Below are 12,914 nucleotides of genomic sequence, written 5' to 3'. Positions count from 1 at the left end.
TGCGTTAGCCAGGATAGTCTTGATCTCCTGACCTCGTGATCCTGCCGCCTCGCGCTCCCAAAGTGCTGGGATTACAGGCGTGAGCCACCACGCCCGGCCCCAGTAGCTTTTAACATTAAAATTTTGGAAATATTTTGCAAAAAGTTTGTTTATTTGATTACTTTCTTTCTCTTTCAGTAGAATTGAGACTCTGTTAGGTCAACAATTAGTTTGTTCACTACTGTATTTCCAGAGGCTTGAACAGAGACCAGTACATAATAATCATTCAATAAATATTTCTGAATAAATGAAGGTGAGGATGCTCAAGAGTTATTTGATTTAATTTCAGTGATTTGCAAATAAAGCTGTATAGAAATACTATGAAAAAATATTAAAAATATAACAATTCTGGATGCTATCCCTGAAGATGATAAATTGGGTTTCTGTAGGGCCTAAGAAAGTAGGTGTACACATACATACATACAAGCATGCATACATGTGAATGTATATAATAGATTTTGTAATATTTAACAAAAAATTAATTTTATTAGCATTTGAAATATACTAGTATTTCTGTAGAATAGCTCTTAGAAAGTGAATTGCTGATTAAAACGTAATGCGTTTTATGTATTTGTAAAACAAGATATTGCCCAATTCCCCTCCAAAAGAATCCTGTACTAATGATAATTTTTATTCTCAATACTCTAACCTACATTGAATATTAACAATTAATTTTTGTGTCATGTTGTTCTAATTGTTCTAAGATTCAGCTTTTTCTGTTTTTCAATCATGTATATTTCCTACTCTTTAATTTTTTATCCAAATATTTTGCTCATTTTTCTATTGAATTATTTGGGTTTATTTATTTAAAGATAGATTCTTTAAAATTATTCCAACATTATTTATTTAATAATGTTGCCCACTGTATTTGAAGTATATCAGGTTTAACACATAGTACATTCACATATGTACATGATTATATTTCTCTAGACTATTTATAATTTTCCCTCAATCTGTTGAGGTATGGTATTGGCGCATACCAATACCGTATTATTTTAATTTCTGTAAGTTTATAATATATTTTGTTATCTGGTAAAGCAAGTCTCCATCATTGTTCTGCCTTTATAAAATTATCCTTGTAAGTCTTGCATATTTTCCTTTATAGAAATAGTTAAGATTACCTTATCAAGTTCTACAAAAAAATCTTGTTGGGATTTTGATAGGTATTTAACCAGCATTCCAGATTAATGTTGGTGAAATGAATATCCTTTTTTTTTTTTTTTTTGAGACAAGGTCCAGCTCTGTCTCCCAAGCTGGAGCGCAGTGGCATGATCATGGTTCACTACAACCTCGGCCTCCCGGGCTTAGGCGACTCTCCTACCTCAGACTCCTGAGTGGCTGAAACTACAGGTGTGCACCACCATGCCCAGCTAATGTTTTTTTTCAAGAAATGAGTATCTTCACAATATTATGTCTTCTTTTTGAGGAACATGGCATATCTTTGCCTTTATTCAGATATTTTATGTCTCATCTAGTACTTGCAGATATATTAACAATTATATCCAATTTGACTTTTGATTTATTGGAAAAAAGAGTGTCCACATCTTCATCTTGCTATTTGTACATTGCTTGCAAAAAGCAACTTGGAACACTTATATCCTATCATATAGTCAAAAAACACAAACACATTAAAAAATAAATCAGTGGTTTATTTAAAATGCAGTTTTTAAAGATTCCAAATTATAAGTGCCAAAAAGTTTTTTGTCTTATGTTTTAATGGTATGAGCTACAGTTAAAATTTAATCTACATCTTAACACCCATTAGTTCTACAAACAAAAAACAATATATGTCATTTTTGAATTTATTTGTTAACAATTCATGCTTTTATTACATAATTAATTTAAAGTCAATGAAACAGTATGCATCACTTGTTAAATGGGAAAAGTAAAAATTTGTCTTTATATTGTATGAATAATATTAATGGATCTATTAGCATCTTTATAATATGATATTTAATAATGTATGAATCCTGAACTACTTTTTTCTTAAATCACTTATTATACCCCCAGAAAATGAGAAAATGGTACAAAATAATGTGACAGGAATGGCTGTTTTTAAAGACAAGCAAGATTGTAGTATATTTCAGGATATGTGATAAGGTTTGGCTTCATCCCCATCCAAATCTCATCTTGAATTCCCATGTGCTGTGGGAGGGATCTGGTAGGAGTTAATTGAATCATGGGGGCAGGTCTTTCCCATGCTGTTCTTGTGATAGTGAATGAGTCTCATGAGATCTGATGGTTTTAAAAAAGGGACTTTCCCTGCCCAAGCTCTCTTCTCTTGTCTGCTGCTACGTGAGACAAGGTTTTAACCTTCCGCCATGATTTTGAAGCCTCCCAGCCACGTGGAACTGTAAGTCCATTAAACCTCTTTCTTTTGTAAGTTGCCCGCTCTTGGGTATGCCTTTATCAGCAGTGTGAAAACGGACTAATACAATATGTTTCTGTGAACGTGGTTCCTATTCCCAATTTGGAGTAAGTGCCCACTGTGCTTTGTTTTTGCCCTGGCTTGTCATTTGCTTTCCATCCAAGATCTCCAATCATAACCAGACTGCTGACACGCTGGATACGGGCTGGAGAGAAACTGAGGAACATAGTAGTCAAATATTTGCTCTTCATTTTACGGTCATTGCTATTTTTCTTTCAGAGCTTAAAACTATCAGGCTAAACGTAATAATAACTTGAGCAACTTTGCATTCCTATCCAGTGACTTAATTTGAGTAACATTAATATTTTATTAGGAAGTCAGCATTTTTCTTTTAAATATGTACTTTAAAAAGTTTATTGTACCCTAAGGTGTGATTTATGATATCTCGAGGCTCAGATATTTTCTATTGGAATACTCTTCCCACTCATTCACAAAAGTCAACTGACTAATGGCATTCAGTATACAGAACTTGCTTTTAGAGGTATTCGGGTCACTGTTGCTGTTTAGAGATTCAAAAACTATTCCCTGGATACAACGGTATGAAAACCATTTGTTTCCACGAAACCTTCCTTATTTTATTTTTTGAGACAGAGTCTTGCTCTGTCACCCAGGCTGGAGTGCAGTGGTGTGATCATAGCTCACTGCAGCCTTGATTTGTGGGGCTTAAGGAATTCTGCCACCTCAGCCTCTCGAGTAGCTGGGACCACAGGCACACACTGCCATGCCTAGCTAATTTTTAAATTTTTTGCAGAGACGAGGTCTTGCTATGTTGCCCAGGCTGGTCTTGAACTCCTGGGCTCAAGCAATCCTCCCGCCTTGGCTTCCCAAAGTTCTGGGATTACAGGCATGAGCCACCACACCTGGCCCTGAAGCCTTCCTTTATTATTCTGTGTTAGGTCACAAAGAAATCCTGATTTAAGTTTCACACTGAAATTTTAGTATGTAGCTTTAACATTTTTATGTAATATCCCACAAGCATTTGAGTTCTTTTTCAAAGAAAAATCAGAGAACAGTTACAGGAGGGTGGGCTGAAAAGAATTAACATATTAATTATTTTTCTTCCATTATTTTCCCCTCTGCACCCCCACCCCCCGCCATCAATCCCACATTAAAGCAGCTAGTAGGCTCTGTGTTAAAGCCCAGGAGGAAGAATGTGGTAAATCAGAAAAGGCAGAAACCTGCAAGACTTCCTGGTTTGGGGTTCTAAAAGACTAAGTTCATTGAAACAAACAGAGTGCAGCTCCAATCTAGAAAATGACTTCCTGTGGCTGCAAGATACATGAGTCCCATAGCAGTATTGTCTTGAGAATGTGTCACACCCAGTAGCTGGAATCTTAGTCTTAGGGCTCCCAGCCTTTCCTGGTTCCTGACTAGCAGACTAGCATCATAGTGACAAACTTGAAAAGAATGCATTAGCAGGGCTGATAAGCATTTCATTCATAACCACGATGGGCCAATGATGAAGAATGCATTGGCCTTCCCACCACCAGCCACTGCAATTGACCCTAGAATCTCAGCATAATACTGAGGAAGTCCCAAGAGAAACTAACATGTTCCCACCAGTAGAGGGTTGGCCTCTCCCCTGCTCTCTCTCTCTTTTTTTAATCCCCTCTCTCTATCTCTTTCGTAAGTTCTTTCTGCTTTTTCATCCCCATTGCAGAATCATGCCCTACATCTTTTCATTGTTAGTGATGCAGCTGACCAAAGGAATCTCTGCTTCAAATTTTTAGGAGATAAATTTGATGGGACAGGAGAAGGTTCTCCGAGTCTAACACTTAGGAAGTCTCGTGCTTTTCTTCTCACTATAATCCTGAGTTCATACAAACAAAATACCAACGATCTAGCTCTTTATCCTTTTTGGCATGGCCCAAAGTGCCTGATTTAGCTGTCCATATTTACCTAAGGCTTGTAAATGAGTATCCATATTACATACAAGTAAAACCTTTGTGGCGGAAGATATACCCATGAAAATCACATAAAATCGCACATGCAAAAGCATATAATCAACGATAACATATCATGCACATAGAACACAGTCCTTTTTAAAATTTCTCTTCCTTTTCCAAATTTTCTTCTATTTAGTACTTTATGCCATGCCTTAACTTTATTTTTTTTCTTCTTTCTTCTTCAAACTAATTCCCAAATATATTTCCTCCTAGTTCCTTTCTTTAAAAACTATTATATTTTCCTTGCAATCTCACTTTGCAAAATTTCTGCAACGCATTATTCCAACAGGGTGATGTAATGATGGTTGACGTAAATTTCTGACCACTTTTCTCCTCTGTCTTCTCAGAACTCTTGACAATGCACAGGAGGCCAAGGAAGCCTTATTTGCTAAATCACTGCTTCATTAATCTCATTCCTTTACCCCAAATTTCAGCCCCTTAACAATTTTAAATGGATCCTGAGTTTTTCACTTCCAACTGATTTGCATTTTTCTTGGTTGTGTGCTGTTGAACAGCTGCTGTTTTCTCCCCAGAAGGGGGTGGGGGATGGTTTCCATGGAGATGGTGATGACTCTGCTAGATGTGGACACCTCCAATATTCCCACTGCATTTGTAATTTCTAGCATCCATTCCATGTGGAGTGTCTAAGTAATTTCATTTCCTTGTGGCAATAAACCCCTTGGAATTAGGACTCCAGAACTCTTTACTTGGCCCTGGTTTGTGACTACAAATTTATTTAATTGACATCTAGATGTATTTATTTATCATTAAGTCCTTAAGTGGTTATGTGCTACAGAAGACAATTAAAACAGGTACAATGCCTTTTATAAATAGGACAGCTTGCTGTAGTGCTAAAGTCATAGTAGACATAGAACAAATGCTTATTGATTGATTTGTGGCACTGTAAAAGAAACGTTTAAGTCTATTATGTTACTGCAGAAGGAAAAAAGAGAACTAAATTAGACTCAGTTCAAAAGCAATATTACCAGATTCGTTAGTTACATTCTATTTTAGTCATCCTTAGTGTTACAAAATGCTAATTTTAGGGATAATCTTGCCTAACTTTATCATGAAAATTAATTTAATAACTTTGGCACTGTAGCCGGCATTGTAGGGTAAGGTTGAGTCATGGGAGGGCAGATTGTTGAAGCACTGATTGTTTAAAGAAGAAAAAAATTGTAGAAAGTAAAAAAAAAATTAAGGCCTATAATACTATCATTCATTTATTCTTTCCTTTATTTATCCAACAAATGTTTACTGAGGGCTACTATGTGCCAGCCACTGCCAAGCAGCACAAATAAAATTCTGAGAAAAATATATTCTTTTCCTTATAGAACTTAGAATCTAATAGAGAATATAAATATTAAACTAATAAACTCAGAAATATGTAATTACAAGCAGTAATACTATTTCTTCCAGAAAGTGGTATAAAAGCACTATGTAACAAGAGGATAGACTCTAGACTGAAATACGTGTGGCCAGAAGAAATCCAAAACTTGAGTAAGATTTAATTGGATATGGTCAGGGTGAAGTTTTAAGCAGCATTAATGTTCTAAGCAGTGTTTAACAATGGCTAACATTTGTTGTTCAATTAGGATAATTGAGTCACAGCTAAGTACTTTACCATGAGCCTGGTTTTACTATTACTTTTATATATGAAGAAATGAAATGTAAAGAAGTTAAGTCCAAGGTAAGAGAAAGGCAAGGTGAGGATTGGGGCCCAGGCAGTCTGAAACCAGGGCACACACACACCGATCATTACTATATATTTTCTTATGTGGTGAACAGAGGCAATAATAGAAGTTTTTGTTCACGTAATCTAGTGATTTTGTAAGACCACAAATATTAGATCTGGGTCTAACACCCAAAATCTTATCATATTAGTTAGGCATAAAATGGGCTGAATCTATTTATGACTGTAGACAATGTACATACTAAAGACATCATGAGACTGGTGAAGGGTGGGAAGGGCTCTCACTAGAAGTCTACGCAGTTTGATCTCGCACCATGATTTCCAAATGTCTTATGTCTTGCTCTCTTTTTGCCCTTCCTTAATAAGTGATGCAGATAGAATAATATATTTTCGCTATAGTCCTCTATATGTAAGGACTGGCAATCGGAAATATATACCAATTTTATTTTTTTGTCACTAAGGAAGAGATTCCTTAAGTCATCAAAAGCCAGAAATCACTAACAATTGTTTTGCTTAGCTTCCTTTTCCCCAGGAGTCAAGATGGTAGAATGGGATGCTGCAGTTTAAATTTGGGCTCACCCATGCTGGGAGTTACCAATAAGTAGTTTTTTAAATTTAATAGAAATAAGATCTATAAATGAAATATCTAAAGTATAATGTGGTAATTCCCTATCACATATAAACTGAGTTTTTGGTGCAAAATAAAACAAAGCAAAGTAAAACTATGGAAGTTGGGTTTATTCAGGCACATGCAGATAGAATAATATTTACACAGATTTCACTGGAAAGAGTCAGTTTGGAAAACTCAAGTCCTCCCATCTTTTTTTCTGATTCCACAGTTGTTTTAGGCCATTATGTACTAAATATCTGGATGTTTCCCAATACTCCCTACTCATTTGGCCCAAGAATAGACATAGACTAAAGTTGCTATTGATCTCTTTTGAATACACTAATAGCTTAATTGTGTTTTTAAATGACTGCTAATGCCCAAAGCCTCCATAAGTGAATTTTTAATACCTAGAGAATAAATACAGGTCTACATTGTTGCAGGGAGAGGTTCTCCTTTATAACACTGCTATGTCAGAGGGCTGCTAAGAAGTCTGATCATTTAATGTTCATAATGTACTTTAGGAAACATTAGCTACCGGCCAAAAGAAACAAATAATAACACCTATTTTAAAAAACACTAACTCCTTTTGAATATCATGTCAAATATATAATTTGGTATGCTTTTATATTAAAAATATTGAGAAAGTAATTTAAATTGACATTTGGTAAACTGCTGACATCCTGCCTTTCATTTTGTACAACATAGATCTTTTACACATTATGCAGATTTTAAATATGAACCTCATACTAACCGTGTGGAAAAGGCAAGATTAGTAATATTAATTTATTGATCAGTGAGGAAATGAAGTTCAGAATGAGAATGAGTCCTATAAAGGAGACAGCTACGAAGTTGGAGGTCTTAGTACTCTTCCTACTGCAAAACAAAAAGTTACAACTCATTTGAAAAACTTTGTATTGGATCAATTCTTTAAAAGTATCAACTTGAACACCATCAAGAGTTTTCTAGAATAAGGGATTGAATCTCCAGCTAATGTACCAAGTTAGTGAGAACCATGCCTTTTGGATAGCAAATAAATAAGCACAAAACTATTTATATAACTTAGGTGGCACTCTGTTTTGTTTTTTTTTTTATTGGTTGTAACTGGTAGAAATCTAATACAAACTAACTTAAGCAGAAGGATAATTGACTTGCTACCATATCTAATTATTCCAAGGGGCAGGGTTGGTTTTGGTCTTGGTTGAGCTCATGAATTCACAGCATGCCATTAGGACCCTCTGATCTTCTCTTGGTTCAGGCTTTATATCTAGCTTTATTTTCAGGCTGACTGTCTCTATATAACAGCTAAGATAACTATTGATGAATCTAAGGCTTTCATTATCTTCTCAGCTTGCCATTCCAGAAGAAAGTAGCGCATGTTTGGATCATGTGAGTGCCCATGAGCCAATCAGTGTGGCTAGGGAGATAGAGAGCTCTAATTGGACAGGTTTGGGATATTGATGATTCTAGGAGCAAGGTGTTGTGGGGTCATCCCCACATGGTCTGCTTTAGTAATGAGATTACTAAAGATTGCAGCAACCAAAGCTGCTCTACTTTTATCTTTTCAATTTGTTGAAACTCTTTAGATATTTTTGAAGAAAGGGTTCTATAGCCTCAAAAAATCACAAAACCACTGTGCAGTGTAGAATGTTGATTAAAGCTAAGGAAAATGACCAGGCGCGCTGGCTCACGCCTGTAATCCCAGCACTTTGGGAGGCCGAGGCGGGCAGATCATGAGGTCAGGAGATCGAGACCATCCTGGCTAACACAGTGAAACCCCGTCTCTACTAAAAAAGTACAAAAAATTAGCCAGGCGTGGTGGCAGGCATCTGTAGTCTCAGCTGCTGGGGAGGCTGAGGCAGGAGAATGGTGTGAACCCGGGAGGCGGAGCTTGCAGTGAGACTACGTCTCAATCAATCAATCAATCAATCAATAAGTAAAAAATAAAGCTAAGAAAAATGTAATCCTTCTGGTGAGTTGATTATATTGGAGATTAGGATATGGAGTTGCACGACCTGGGCTTGATTTCTGGCTTTTCCACTTAGTAACCATGTGCTTTTGTGCAGAAAACCTGAGCCTCAGTTTCTCCAATCGGTTAAATGGCTTAAACATAAAGCCTATTATGTTTTAAACAGCATGTGTAAAAGTGTTTTATAAAGGTTAGTTACTGCTGCTGCAGTTGTTATTTATTTTATTTCTTTAATTTGCACATAAGTCCAGGTCCTGACAGAAAATAGATGGTACACTCAAAAGAAAAAACAGCCTGAGACTAGCAACCATGAGAAACCACGATAGCCTCCATGGCTGAAGGGGAAAAAGAAAGGAAGAGTTGCCAGAATTATGTGAGAACTAGAACTCTGGGAGGGGCTACCAGACAGAATCTGTGGCTTCATGGAGAGAAACATAGCCACTGGCAAACCGCAGCGCTGCAAAAAGGCATAAAGTGATAAAGACCCCTGACTCTTCTTACCCTTTCCCTTGAGTCTCCTGCTGATGCTTTCCGTTGCCCAAATACAACTGGATTCTAGAGCTCAGGGACCCTAGTGGTGATGCACTCCTTCCTAATGGGGTCGCCTCCTGGGTCATAGAGCTTGGTAGGGAAGATGGAGAGAGGGCTGGAAGGAGAAATAAAGAACTTCGTGGACTGAGCGCGGTGGCTTTCAGCACTTTGAGAGGAAGGTGCGTGGATGACTTGAGGTCAGAAGTTCAACAGCTGCCTGGCCAACTTGATGAAACCCTGTCTCTGCCAAAAATACGAAAGCTAGCGAGGCGTGGTCGCCATGCCTGTAATCCCGGTTACTCGGGAGACTGAGGCATGAGAATCGCTTGAACCCAATAGGCAGAGGTTGCAGTGAACTGAGAGGGTGCCACTGCTCTCCAGCCTGGGCGAACTTTCACCTTAATTAGTTTTATCTTGTTTAAGGAAGTCATTTGTTACACTATTTCATTTCGTTTAGTTTTTAGCTTATTAAAATTTAATGATTGTTAAAACACATTTAAATATGGGCTCCATAAGAAATGTCGCTTGCTTTAATATTTTACTTTATGATCTGTACACGTGGACTTACAGAGTACCCTAAACATCCTTCAGTGTCATATGAAATTCTGTCTCAGATTGCAAGGCTATCTCTCATTTTGCTTGTGAAAGCAATGCATAGAGGCTATGTAATTTTTCTACAGCAGTATTTTCAGTTGTATTTTAAATTAAGTATTTCAAATAAGGATTTAATTTAGGTTTAATGAGGGAGTTATTATATGTTAATTAAATATCAACTGATTATTATGAATATCTATCGGGGCATAACAACCTTTTTTATTAAGATGAATATCTCTTAAACAGTTGAAGCTTAGTAAATATGCTACAAATAATTAGTTTTAAACTAACATTCAATAGAAAGAATGCATTTAAATGTACTACCTTGAATATAATGTGGTTATTACCTATTAAATATCAGTAGATTATTGGGACTATGGTTATCGAGTTTCAACTCATACATCTTAATAAACTGCTAGTTGCACCTAAATAAACCACCATAAGTCAGCTAGTAATTAGCAGAAATATTTATACCATCACATTTATATTAGCATATTTATAATGAAATAAATAATATAATAACTCTTTTATTAACTCTAAATTAAATCCTTGCCAGAGGCATTTAAAGAGCAATGAAACTACATTAGCTATGTGGTCTTTAATATTTAACTCATTACATGATTTTTAAACTTGGCTAATATGTTAAACAATAAATTAATATGCTATATATATTCTGGGGATATTATGAAATCACACATAATATATTTAGGACTTAAAATATTTAGGTTAAACTGGACAAGAAAATCCTTGAGTTCTTTTATTTTGTGCCTAGAACTAGGCACGAATATGGAGCATGAGTAAACTATGTCATTGTAATTGGCTATATTTATTGTTGCTAAAGAGATTTAACCAACATAAGTGGTGGACAGGGTTGACACTGCGACATGTGAGGTGGCCACAAAAGCTTCTGTAAGCAGGAGTTTGAATGCCAAATTGCACCCATAAGAAGAGAAGCCCTAAGGAGGCCCTGCATATAGTTCGTTATATGTTTATAAAAATAGCCTTGCTTATCACTCCATAGATGAATCAGCAGTTGTCTTGCACAGTTAAAAATGGAGCATAATTTCCTTTCAAGAGTGAGGACTAAAATCCAAACTAATTTTATTTCAATATTGAAATGTCATAATTAAGTTTCTTTTCACACAAAGCAGCCGAGAATGCAAAGAAAGCATATGAGTTGAGATCCATCTCTTCTGAGGAGCCTAGTTAACTGTTCCCTCATCCTTGCGCCAGGTAGAGAGCTTATTTCAGTAAACCTGTTCATTTCATGTTCTACTGGGGGGGGGAAAAAGGCAAAATTAAAAAAACACATTTTACTCTGCAGACATTAATTTCAATATCAACACTAAGAAATAATTCTGTGAGGAAGCTGACAATGTGACACTAACTTGTGTATACATGTTTACATTGGCCAAGGAAATCAAGGAAAGGCTACTACTAAAAAGTGGGCCCAGAACATGAGTGAAGAATTCCACACTCTCCTTAGTGCTAGTGAAATTCCCAGCTTCTTTTCCATAGATTGTTGTCAAGTGAAGGAGAAATGGATGTTGATAATGGTAATGGTGGTTTACATTTATGGAGTGCTAGGCCGACTTGCTGTGCGCAAGGCAATACTTTCGTTGTCTCTATGTGGATTATTTTATTTAATGCCTGGGTCTCCGTTGATATGATACTGAGGATATCTCTTAATTTCTCTCAGTGATCAGTCATACAAATCGGTGGGCATCAGGTGATTCTTTGCAAATCACTATGACTTTCCTAACTTTATCCAAGTTATTCTACATGGACAAAATGCAGAGAGGATGCACTAGGGCAAGTCTTGTACTAAAAATTTTCTTTTTCGACTGCTATTCTCAATTCTGTCAGGTTCTTCATATATGAAATAACGGGCTTAGGCTTCAGGGTCTCAAATCCCTTCTGGCACTAGCCTTTCATCCTTGTGGAAATTAAGAGTTTAGGGGATCACATATATTGCAAGAATTTGGAAAATAAAATACCTTTATTTTAATGTTAGACTAACAATACATTATTATTTTGATGGGATCTGGTTATATTAGTCTTAATATTAAAACTTAATGTTTATGAGTGTCTTGAAAGGAGAAATAAAGACGATAATTATTGAATCTCTATACCGACTGTCTCAGAGGAGTTTAATTACTTTCCATTCCATGAATACCAAAGGGAAAACATAAAAAAAGAAGGCTATGTATTTTGAAGGAGGCTTAAATGTAGCAATTCTTCTACTCTATTTTTATATCATATTTCTTTCTAAGATATACTGATAGAATCTTTCAAAATTTAACTCCTGTAGAAACAGAAGTTTTAATTCTTTAGTTCAGCATTTTAGATAGTAAGTTTCTCACAAATTTTGCCCCTGATAATGATTTGCTAAATCTGGTTCTTTAAAAAGGCTGGGAACCAATGGTGCCTTTCTAGGTAGTTAAACTACTTGGATCAAATTTTCTAATGTCAGGATTGGCTTCCTTAGATAGAAAGAAGGCAAGAGATGACAATGAATAGAAAGTCCTGAGATCCTCACTACCCAGAAACTGGAAGTTTCCATTCCAGACTATAGGGCTAAGGAGATCAGCAGAGAAAGAGAGAGCTTAGTGGGGATCTAATTGTGAAAAAAAGAATGCACACTAGAATCGAAGTTTCTACTTTGAAATTTGATTTTTGCATTTGCATTTCTTTCCATATCTCTGTTGGATAACGTCTTTAAGGGACTCTTTGAGTACTGCTGTATTTTGAATTCTGATTTCATCTAGTGGTATGCAAATAATACCATCAATTTTGATATCTCATTTAGAAGTCAGATTAGGCAACCACACATACATTAATAAGACTAGTGCAGGGGCAGGTGTGGTGGCTCACACCTATAATCCCAGCACTTTGGGAGGCCAAGGCGGGCAGATTATGAGGTCAAGAGATCCAGACTATCCTGGCCAACATGGTGAAACCCCATCTCAACGAAAAATACAAAAGTTAGCTGGTTGTGGTGGCATGCACCTGTAGTCACAGCTACTCAGGAGGCTGAGGCAGGAGAATTGCTTGAACCCAGGAGGTGGAGGTTGCAGTGAGCTGAGATCGTGCCACTGCACTCCAGC

The sequence above is a fragment of the Mandrillus leucophaeus genome, unplaced genomic scaffold (genome assembly GCF_000951045.1).
Source record: "Mandrillus leucophaeus isolate KB7577 unplaced genomic scaffold, Mleu.le_1.0 Scaffold393, whole genome shotgun sequence".
NCBI lineage: Eukaryota > Metazoa > Chordata > Mammalia > Primates > Cercopithecidae > Mandrillus > Mandrillus leucophaeus.
Note: the sequence above shows the minus strand (reverse complement) of the source record.